A 12,631-nucleotide genomic window follows, 5' to 3' on the forward strand; every position below is an offset into this window, starting at 1 on the left:
ACGCCACATGCCTGAACCATTTTTGAACACGCATAATTAGTATTAATTACTCCACCTCAAACAAATGCACAACTAAACATGTATACATACGAACACAAACACCAACAGTAGCAGAAGCTAGAGATGCACATAATATTCTTATGTATTACTACTTCCTAGGTACTAGTCCTCTACTGTTAAAACTAACACTAGTTTTCTAGTATATGTGAAAATTTCAGTCTGCATATAAATCACACCCACCCTACGCAAAGTTTGCACACACATGCTTATTCCAAATCTGCCAAATGCACCATCCTCTTTCTCTTACAAGGCAGCCGGCCGAAACCCTAGCCTCACCCATACCGATTACTGCCACTTTGTTTTGCCGCGACACCAATAAAACCCACACCAAACCCTTTTTAGTTACTATCAACATCTTAATTGATGGATTCCAAACCTTAACGCCAACCACAAAAAATAATAATAATAATAATAATAATAATAATAATAATAATAATAATAATAATAATAATAATAATAATAATAATAATGAGCTTTAAGCGTACCTCTGTTTCCCGCCACTCTCGTATGTGCTCAACTTGTTCTATGCTTCTGGGTTCCGTCCGCTATATATTATTCCTCATAGCATGCACAAGGTGACAGTTCATTGTCTTCCTCTGGTTGAAGCTTACCTAGTATGATACAACGAATGAAAGTAATTAATGAGATTAGGATTGATGGCCTTACCTTTTTTTCCCACCACGGTGCACAAATAATTACTCAAATGCCCCCCTTACCTTTTTACGATTCAAGACGTGCCTATTTTTCCGCCCAATTAATCAGTAATAATCTTTAATCTCTACTGTTGATCTCATATAACGTAAGGCCTGGATTTGTCCACAATCCTCATAGGAGCTAGTGTTCTCACTAGAGCCTCACCCTATATATATATATATATATATATATATATAGACAGTTACTATATATATCCAACCAGCAAATTATTGTGTGGATGTAGATCATGATTCACAGAATAATAATTGTATCCAACCAACCACATACAACCCCTACACTCACGCTACTAAAGAGGAACAAAAACACCTAAATGCCCTTTGAGTAAACAACAATCCTAAATAAAATAATTACCCAATGCACAAGGAAGCCGTGCAATTAGTTGACTAATAACATTAGGACCGTAGATTCACTCTAAATATGAGTGCACAAGTTCACATCAAACAACAGGTTCACAATTGAAGACAATATATATATATATATATATAATTAGGTTCTAGTGTGGTTAGGGTGCCCAGGTGCAATTGTGTGGTTTAATTTGGGTCATTCATCTCGCTTAAATCAACGTCTTGGATTACCAAAATTTTTTTTAAAAAAATGCGGTGACAATTTTGTAATTTTTGCATTTAGGTCAAAATTAAGGTGAGCGGTTCTGTGATTAATGTGCATGAGTTTTGTATATAAGATGCGTGAGTCTTGTGCGTAAGGTACGTGAGTTTTGTGCTTAATGTGCGTAGGGTTGAGCTTAATGTGCGTAGTTGTTAAAACTTAAAGTGTGGACTTTTGTGCTTAAGGTGCGTGGGATTTGTTCTTAATGTGAGTGGAGTTTGTGCTTAATGTGCGTATGGTTTGTGCTTAATGTGTGTGAGGTTAGTGATTAATGTCAGTAGTTGTTGAAACTTAAGGTTTGTGAGTTAATACTTAAAGTCCGTGGGTTTTGTGCTTAATGTGCGTGGGATTGTGCTTAATATGCGTGGGTTTTGTACTTAATATGTGTAAGTTTGTGCTTAATGTCAGTAGTTGTTGAAACTTAAGGTCTGTGAGTTAATACTTAAAGTGCGTGGGTTTTGTACTTAATGTGCGTGAGGTTGTGTTTAATGTGCGTGGGTTTGTACTTAATGTGCGTGAGTTTGTGTTTAAGATCTAACACTTAAGGTGCGCCATTTTTAGCTTATGCTTCTTACTTCCAGACACGCGTTTTGTTTTTTTTTTGTTTTTTTTTTTTTTTAAATTTTCATTGATTTGAGCCCGTTGATCTAGATTTGATCAACGGCTCAGATCTAACCTCACGGGAAGCTATACGCGCACCTGAACCCTATATATATATATATATATATATATATATATATATATATATATATATATATATATAGGGAAGGGAACAGGTGCATTTGAGGCTTCCCGTGCGATTGTGCGGGTTGATGCACGTTAAGCATTAATCTGACGCACTTAAAGTACACAACACATGCGCATTAAGCACACAAACAAAACACCTTCAGAACACAACTTCACGATGTTAAGCACAAAAACACACGCACCTTAAGTTTTAAAAACAACTCACATTAAGTACACACTCATGCACATTAAGTACAAAACTCACGCACCTTAAGCACACGACTCACGCACATTAAGCACAAAACTCACTCACATTAAGCATAAAACTCATACACTTTAAAGTTTCAAAACAACTTACACAATAACTCACATTAAGTACACACTCACGCACATTAAGCACAAAACTCACGCACATTACGCACATTAAGTACAAAACCCGCGTACATTAAACATTACACACTCAAGCACATTAAGCACAAATCTCACTCACATTAAGCACAAGACTCACGCACATTAAGTACAAAACTCGCGCACATTAATCACCCGCACAACCGCACAACCGCACGGGAAACACTTAAATGCACCCGAACCTCTACACACACACATATATAGTTAATAACCAAAATCGTTCTTCGACTATCCATAATTTATAAATTAGTCCTCAATTATCAATTTATCAATTAAGTCCATCAAATACTCTTTCCTACAGGTTTTTAATTACCATGTGTAAGTAACTTAAGTCTAGATAAAACTTGTGAGATACAAGAAGTTGACAAATTACTCGGGATGCAACCATATAATTCAACAAGGAGAAAAAATTTTGGAATTTTTTTTTTAATGATTTTTTTGAACATATACGATAGATACAAGTTCTGAAATAGGTCATAACCGTTGAAAGTTAAGTACCATGTTTTCTTTCAAAGTAGCTAATTAGAACGAACATAATAAAATTTAGAACATGACTATAGTCCCTTGCCAGGTGTGTGTAACTAGAAGACTTACTGAGTTACTGTAGAGAAAAATTAATGTAGTAAAAAGATTAAGACAAGAAATTGTTAAGGCGGTTAAATTGGCGAAGCACGAGCTCAGATCAAGATAAATTTACTAAGGATGTTTAAGTACAACGACACATAAACTTATATAAGAAGATTACCTAGTGAATCTTTTGAAATTATTTAAAAGTACCGCAAGTAATTGATAGTCACAAGTTCCTCGTGTTGTAGAACCCTTTCTACTATGATGAAGAAGCAATTCCCGTTGCGTCAGACTACTGTCTCCAGTGGCGGAGCCACAATGGGGGCAGTGGGGTCAGGTGCTCCTACTCTCCTCTTCCCATTAATATATATTCATATGTAAAGATAATCAAGTAATTCAGCAACTCAGTTGGTTAAACTTTAGTTATGATATATGAAATGGTATGGGTTCAAATCCCACCTACAACACTTTGGTATATTTTAGTTCTACCCACCCTTTTTGTGAATTAACTAACTTTAGTATATTTTAGTTCTACCCACCCCTTTTGTGAATCATTTAGTTAATGTAGTCCACAATATTTTATTATAAATATTTTTATAACATTTCAAAGTGTTTTAAAATTTCACCCTACCCAAGTAAAGTTTTGGCCTCATTCCTAACTATCATATAGTCTATCATAAATATTTTATTATAATTTATTAATGTATTTGAACCGTATTATAGGTGTTTGATATTTTGTCATTAACAATTCTAAAATCATTTTAAGTACGCCCCCACTCATGTAATTTTCTGGATCCGCCACTGACTGTCTCCATGACGCTTGACACTCTATCTTAAGGTTGGACTGAAGTCTTTTTTATGTGGACTAATCTTGAGTTCTTTAATTTGTTGATAGCACCAGATCCATGATGATACTTTCTTTTGAGCGCACCCCTTCTCCTGAGGAATTGAGGAAAGATCACTATTTATACACTTTGTATCCTAAAAGTTACATGAAAACTTTCTAAATACAACTGAGATTCCTAAAACCAAAAATAGAGAAGTATTGAACAAAGGAAACCAAAAGCATGATATAGAAAAATATTTTTCCGCTAAATATTTTGATAATAACTACAACCAATCAAAACTAATACTAACAATCTTCTCCTTTAATGTTTAATGACAAAATATCCAACATCGCAACATAAGATGCCAACAATGAGAACCATGAGTAAGTCACCAACACAAATGCACTCACACAAACATTGTGGACCGACTAAGTCAAACCAGGATCACTTAGGTCTTTAATAACTTGTGATGGGGCGAAGGGCAATAGGCTAAGCCAAACAAATCAATCAATGAGGAACATCCAGTGGGAAGATAACTGAAACAATCACATGCTCAAAAAGATGAGATCTTGGTGGTAGTGTTAACACAAGACAACCACTTAGCTTCCTTAGAATCTGTTCCCCGTCAAACAAACCAATTAGTATAGATAACTTATCCCCCTCAATAGCACAATGGAGACCAAGCCAATTCTTAAATGATTTCAAAAACAATCTTATTTTGTCTTGATTGTTTGTGGAGAACAACCATCAACTACCACCAAACCTAATTATAGAGTAGTGAATGAACAGTTATATCATATCACACTGATGGGGATATGGGATCTTGAGGGGTCTATTTTTTTGAAAAAGTTTTGGCCCAACCGTCCAAGTGGAATTCTATTGGGCTAAGGAAAGAAGGAAGCTTGGAGTAAAATATTATTAGTAATTACTAAGAGGTATCAAACCCACAACCTCAAGCATATATAACAACATAAGTTCCAAACCACCAAACCAATCAAGATAATGTGTATTAGAGGGCAAAGTAGTGAGGGGACACGTGTGTGGTCCAGAATGAAGGCTGCCAGATGCCGTCCATTTGTCAACCATTCGTGAATCCCTCAACAGTATAAGTAGGCACCCTTCCCTCCCTTTTAAAGGCACCCCTTAACTCACCAAACCTCTCCTGGTCCATTGGTTCGAGTCTTCAATCCCTGTTAGCACATCAGGGTTTGAGTCCTATTGATAACATATTTAGTCTTATTTCATTTACTAGCTCGTTTAGTTATTATTTTGGGCCCTATTCCATTTCTTGGATCGTGATCTTTGTATTTGGGCCGCCATTCTGGACCTATACCTCAGACTTTGTACGTACTATTCTGGGCCTAACACCCCAGATAATAAATTTATTCTTTATCTACTCCCATTCTATATTTTTATATCCGATTTATGATAGACTCTATCCCAATAAAACTATCATCTCACACAAAGATGGCTGTAGGGACATTATACAAGCTGTCAATTTGGCTTATGGAGCTTTGGGTTAGTTGAGGCCTGGTGGGTGCCAAAAAAAGAAAAAGAAAAAGTAATAGTAGGCCCAAAAAATTGGGATCAAAGGGAATGCAATAAGAAGAGGGTAAAGGGTAACGTATTTGGCCAATTGATACATCGTGAACCAGAATCCACAGTGCACTACCTCCTTAAGTGAAAGGAACAAATACATAATATGAAAAAAAATTGAGGGACTAAATTAATTATATTTATGCCTTGAGTGATTAGATTTATAATAATAATATGATAATAACTTACATCATCCCAGATGTTCTGTCGAATTGAGGTGTGAGGACTCTTAGGATGAGGGTTCAATTTTTTGAAAAGAATAATAATATAATAATAACTGAGAATTACATTGATTGAAGTTGAAACAGGATGAATTAAATTCCATAATGGCCAACAATTGAATGACTGCATGTACAATTTACCTTATAAAATATGGACCACGGTACCATGGTCCATATAGTAAGTTACAACAATGTGTACCAGTCCATATAGTATTGTGTACTATATGAACAATTGGACCATGGTCCATATAGTTGATCACAACTATATATAACTTATTGTGTGGACCATGGTTAGTTGTGTGGATCATGAATATTAGGTATATTTTTAATATATTAAAAGTACATTACTTTTGTACTGAAGGTACATTATTTTATACTGAAGGTGCATTATATAAAATAATGTACTCTTAGTATATTAAAAATGTACTTTAAAAAAATGTACATTACGTACATAAATAATAACAAATTATGATGTAGAACCGTGCTCACCTTACAGTTCCACAACGGCGTTGTTTTTGTTGAAAACCACGCCGTTATAATTCTAAAAAAAAAAATATTTTTTCACTTGTCGTTAACAGTGTTTCTCTCTTCATAATCCCACAGTTTAGAAATTATGAATCTACTGTATTTAAATAATGAATCTACAGTATAGAAATTATGAATCTACAGTATTAGGTTTGTGAACATGTGATAGAGCTATATGTTCATAATTTTATAAATATATGTTCATAATTATAGAGCTATATGTTCATAATTTTCGATATTCATATTCCCAATTGTTGAACTTTGTATTCACAAATCACTGAACTATATGTTCATAAATTGATAACTATACAGTTTAAAAATTATGAATCTACAATACAGATATTATGAATCTGCAGTATAAAAATTATGAATCTACTATATAGAAATTATGAATCTACTGTATTTAAATTATGAATCTACGGTATAGAAATTATGAATCTACAGTATAGATTTTATGAATCTACAGTATAGAAATTATGAATCTATAGTATAGAAATTATGGAGGATAACGGTGCCACTAACAGCACCGTTACTCAACCACATGAAAGCGACGTCGTTTGGAACCGTGCCCACCTTACATGGTGGGTACGGTTTCACAGCATAATGATTGATAAATAATGTACCGTTAATATATTAAAAATGTACTTTTTATTTATAGTCCATATAATTATGTGGATCATGGTTCATGTAATAACGATGGATTAAGAAGCAGACGTTATGCCATGGAACCGTGTTCACCATTCATGGTGAACACGGTTCCAACGGTGTTAGTGCACCGTTATCTTTTTTTTTTTTTTAATTACGTGACTGCCTACACATTCACTTTGGAACCATGCCTACACATTCACTTTGGAACCATGAGATTATGAATTTTCTGTTATGAGATTATGAATTTTCTGTTATGAGATTATGAATTTTCTGTTATGCGATTATGAATTTTCTGTTATGAGATTATGAATTTTCATTACATTCATAATTTCGGAGTTTCGGACATTCATAAATTATGAATTCATGCATGTACATTCACTTTGGAACCATGCCTACATATTCCCGTCCGAAATCACGGACATTCATAAATTATGAATCAATGCCTGCACATTCACTTTGGAACCATGCCTACACATTCACTTTGGAACCACGAGATTATGAATTTTCTGTTATAAGATTATGAATTTTCTGTTATGAGATTATGAATTTTCAGTTGTGAGATTATGAATTTTCTGTTATGCGATTATGAATTTTCTGTTATGAGATAAAATTCATAATCTCATAACAGAAAATTCATAATTTGATCAGTAACGCGCCGTTAACTCCACATCCGCGATTTTTTTTTTTTGCCTAAAAACGACGTCGTTTTGACTTGTGTTCACCATTCTCGGTGAACACGATTCCACGGCCTAATTTGCGATTAAGAAGGATCTGGGCTATGAGCTTATAAGTGTTTAGTGCAATAATTTATTTGGGCCACGTATTGGACTGGATCTCTCAACATTTTATTTTAATATTTCATTCCTTTTCTTCATTTTTCTTTTACTATAATAATAATAATAATAATAATAATAATAATAATAATAATAATAATAATAAGAAAATTATTTAAATAATAGTACTAAAAAAAATAATTTTAAATAAAAAATTAAGAAAAAAAAGAGAACTTACCCCACCCCAATTCCTTCTCCCGGCCGGAGACGAAGAGATTTTTCTTCTTCGTTTTCGGCTGAAGACGGAAATATTTTCTCGTGATTCCAAATTTACAATATAATTACATCTATACAACCTTTCTCAAAAATACGTTTCAATTTCACAACTCAAACTAGATCACTAGCCACAAGTGGTCTATTGTCCTCATAAGATGCTACAATAATAGTTCCCCACAACTTTTTGGACAGATGTTTGTTGTTCAATAGGAGGTATGTCCTCAAATCAAGCCAACACCTACATGATTTTCCACTAGCATTTATTTTTATTTATGAATTGACCTCCAATCTTTTGAATTATTATCAACTATGCACCCCACTTTTATATAGGAATATTAATTAGGATGCATCACTACATAAAGACAAAAGTTATATCCTCTAATTCCACATTATCATAAATAAAGGTTTTAGAATATATATGGACCACTATAAAGTTGTACAAAATTGTACCAAAAGTGAATGCTAATTATAAATATTTTATTTAATGGAAGCTTAGTGTGAAAGAGATTAAACAATAGTAATAATATATTATAAATACCATGTCCCGGCCACTAATTTCGCTTGATTAATACTAATGAATTGGCCCCACATTTGACAGATTGTGTAAGGCGTGACACAACATCAGACCAGATGAAAAACATCCTTTTTACTTGGTTTTTGTTTAAAATTATAAATCTCACTTTTATAAGATTTATTGCAATTGTTATTTTTTTTTTTGGGATGGGAGTCCACAATCAATATCCGAGGATATGCAATAGGTAAATTTTACTAATGTGTAATAGCTTGCAAACAACATAGGGACAGGAGAAGCAAACTTCACTAGGAAGAACATGTGCAACAGGTTCGCACGAGTTTAATTCAATGGCTTAGTAGGTAGTATTTCGGAAAAGAGACTAATATTCAAACCTCGGCGGTAGCAGTGTGGGGATTATGCCCAAAGTGGACAGATTCCTTGTGCGCATCTGCATTTGGTCATGTCTGCTGAGCCATTGAGTCACCGTGATTTACATCCTCTCAATTGCTCCGTTCGGTAGGGAAGCGAGGGGCCCTTGGGGTTGGGAATTCAACATTTTGGGAGAAGAAGAACATGTGCAACAGACCCAATAATAAAGGTGTTGACGATGATCAAATTTGTGATATTTTAGTATGAGAATGTGAATTATATTTAGCTACCATTGTCCAGACAAAAATTGTTAATTTTAACAGAGCAATGATACGTTTCCTTGCAAAAATCATTTCTTAATATTTATTAATTACTAGAAGTATCATTATTGTATGGAGTTTTTATTTTATTTTTTAAATCAATGGAATTTTATTTTATATTTGATGGATGCCAAAGTTTGTAGATCAGCAGTTTTTGTAGCAAGTGGCCTGGGTTTCCCTCTCAATCTTTATTGATTGCAATTTGCATCAATTCAGGTAGAAAAAAATCATTGTTAGAGGGAGACAGGAAATTAGGGAGGTAGTAATTGGGGTTTTAATGTTTCTTTTTATTCATTTGAACAATCAATTACTTACATTATGCGACTGACAGACACTACTTATTAAGTTAACCACATAGTATTTGGTATTTACTATTTAGTCACCTCAAATTTTCAAAAAAAAAAAAAAATCTCTTTTTTTTATTTTATTTTATTTTTATTTTTTTATTTTTTTATTTAGGATAATACTTTTCACCCCTTCAATCCCCTCCCTATTACCCATTTCCCAATTAAAAATTAAATTTTGTTATTGCCATGAACAATTGATGAATTGGTCATCCCACACTAAGTTAATAAGGAATTTAGATATCCAATAAACTTAATAAGGAATTTAGATATCCAATAAACGATGAGACGTCGGGAAGTGATTAATAGAGAGTAATTTATGTAAAGGTATCTAACATGATTCTTTTTGTAAAACAATGAATATATGAAACAAAACTAGCTAATAGACCAATAAATGCACTTAGTTGCACGATCAAAGGATAAATATCTTTAATTACATTAAATAACTACGATAAACTTTTAAATAATAACATGGAGTAATATTGATGGTACGGTTCTGGTTTGAGTGAAAAGTCAAAGAGGAGTGAATAGATTTTCCAATAATTAACAATCTTTTATAAATTTATTGAGAATAGCTAGAATCTTAAACTAAATAAGTTAAGTTAATCTCTCAACAATACCCTTAGAAGCAATGTTGAAATCTTATCCAACTAGTTTATAAGTTTTAAGACTTTCAAAGTTTTGCAATGAAATGATTACCAACACACTTATAGGATTGTGTTCGCCTTGTGCCATCTAGTCTTGCTTTTAATGATAAAAATTAATTAATTTAATTAGTTGTCAAGTGTTATTGTAGTAGTTGGAATTAAATTGAAGAACTACACTCTTCATGATTAATCATCCAAGAGTTCTACATTTGAAGATTATAGAGTAAGTTCTCAGGATTTCAAGTTGGGAGGAAGAAGACCTCAAGAGTTAGGATTTATTTTGTATAAGTTTGAAAATATTTTCATTCCTTTTGAGAGCTCAAAAGTTTGATATCCTTTTGTTGGGACTACGACTTAGAGAGCCGAGTTCAGCATCTTTCCCTCAAATCGTGGCGATGTGGATTATCAAGGATGTGGTTAAATGGTTAATAATCACCTACTTATCACCAATTGGTTTTAAGAAGGATTTGGCAACCAGATAACCAAAGAGTTTCGTGGTTAAGTGTGCTTGACTTACAAGATGGGCGACCTACTAGGAAGTTAATCGTGGCGTTTTGGTTTACCATCGTAGGATGTGGTTAAATGGTTAATGTTCAGTGATGAGATCCAATACCTTTTTCTAAACTTCTTACAATAAAGTGTTTTAAAATGATTTTTAAGGTAAGTGTTTCAAAATGTTGTTGGGGTCAAATAGTTTCAAAATTCTTTTACAAGGTCTTCTCAAAGCTTTAGACAAAATTCTATTTAAAATGCTTTCAGATTTAACCGCACAACCGCACCTGAAAAGGCCTACTGCACACGAACACAATTATATATATATATATATATATATAGGGAAGGGTTTAGGCGCGAGAATGGCTTCCTGTGCGGTTGGACGCACCTTAAGCATACGAATCACGCACCTTAAGCACACAATATACGCACATTAAGCGCAAAACTCGCGCACATTAAGCACAAAAATCGCGTACATTAAGCACAAAACTCGCGCACATTAAGCACAAAACTCACACACCTTAAGTTTCAACAACTACTCACATTAAGCACTAACTGCACGTGCCTTAAGCACAAACCCCACGCACCTTAAGCACAAACCTCACGCATCTTAAGTTTCAACAACTACTCACATCAAGCACACAACCCACGCACCTTATGCACAAACCCAACGCACCTTAAGCACAAATCACACGCACATTAAGCACAAAACTCACACACATTAAGCCCAAACCCAAGCACCTTAAATTTACGTTGATGCAAAAATTACTAAATTACCACCGCATTTTTTTTTTTTTTAAATTTTGATAATCTTGGACGTTGATTTAAGCAAGATCAATGGCTCAGATTTAACTGCGCAACCACACCTGGGGTTGCCAACCGCACCAGAACCTAATTATATATATATATATATATATATATATATATATATATATATATATATATATATATATATATATAAAACCAATCAACTGCATAAAAAGATAAACACTAATAGGTAAAATTATGAGAAAATTATCAAACACAAATTTATATCAAACGCACCCAAAGAATTGCTCCCGTTTTCAGCTTCAATCGTGCAAATTAACATACAGGCCATGTTTAATTAAGGTTGAATTATCCTATTTCCATGATTGAAAGTGTTTTGTCGGCAGCTCAGAAAAACATTATTAATATTAACTAGTAATTCACCCGCGCGATGCACGGGAAAAAAATTATGTTATTGTAAATATAAATAAAAAATAGAAAAAATAAAAATATTTTAAATTGTTTAATATAATAATATTTTTGAGCTTCCATTGGTCAAATATTTATTATTTTTATAGAATACAAAAGGCTTGGTGGACAAGTTGTGTGTCCCAAAAAAGTATGGTGGCATGGGTTTTAAAAACCTTAGAGCTTTTAATCTTGCTATGTTGGGAAAACAGGCATGACGTTTTCTAACAGACCCAGGAACACTAGCAAACATATGTAAAGCAAGGTATTATCCCACAACCAGTTTTACTGATGCCACTATTGGTAATTGCCCAAGTTATTGTTGGAGAAGTATAATGGCAGCGCATGCAATGGTGGTCTCGGGGGTGCGAAGGAGAGTTGGGAATGGACAGACAACTTTAATATGGGGACATCCGTGGTTACGAGATAATCCTAGCCCATTGATCCAAACAGAAATGCCAGAGCAATTGAGAGAGGCACGGGTTGCAGGATTGATTGATTTACAGACACATACCTGGGATCCACATATTTTATCTGACCTGTTTATTCCTGAAGATGTAGAACGAATTAATATGATCCCTGTTAGTTCTGATTACGAGGACTCGTGGTATTGGATGGGTGACCCAAAGGGGATATATACTGTGAAGAATGCCTATAGGGGGCGATTATGAGAATAACCCCGGGATATTTGATAAATGGGTCTCAATGTGGAAATTGAAAGTATCCCCAAGTGGAAGACTTTCTTGTGGAGAGCCATATGTGATATTTTGCCAACAATCACTA

The sequence above is a fragment of the Ipomoea nil genome, unplaced genomic scaffold (assembly GCF_001879475.1).
Source record: "Ipomoea nil cultivar Tokyo-kokei standard unplaced genomic scaffold, Asagao_1.1 scaffold1703, whole genome shotgun sequence".
NCBI lineage: Eukaryota > Viridiplantae > Streptophyta > Magnoliopsida > Solanales > Convolvulaceae > Ipomoea > Ipomoea nil.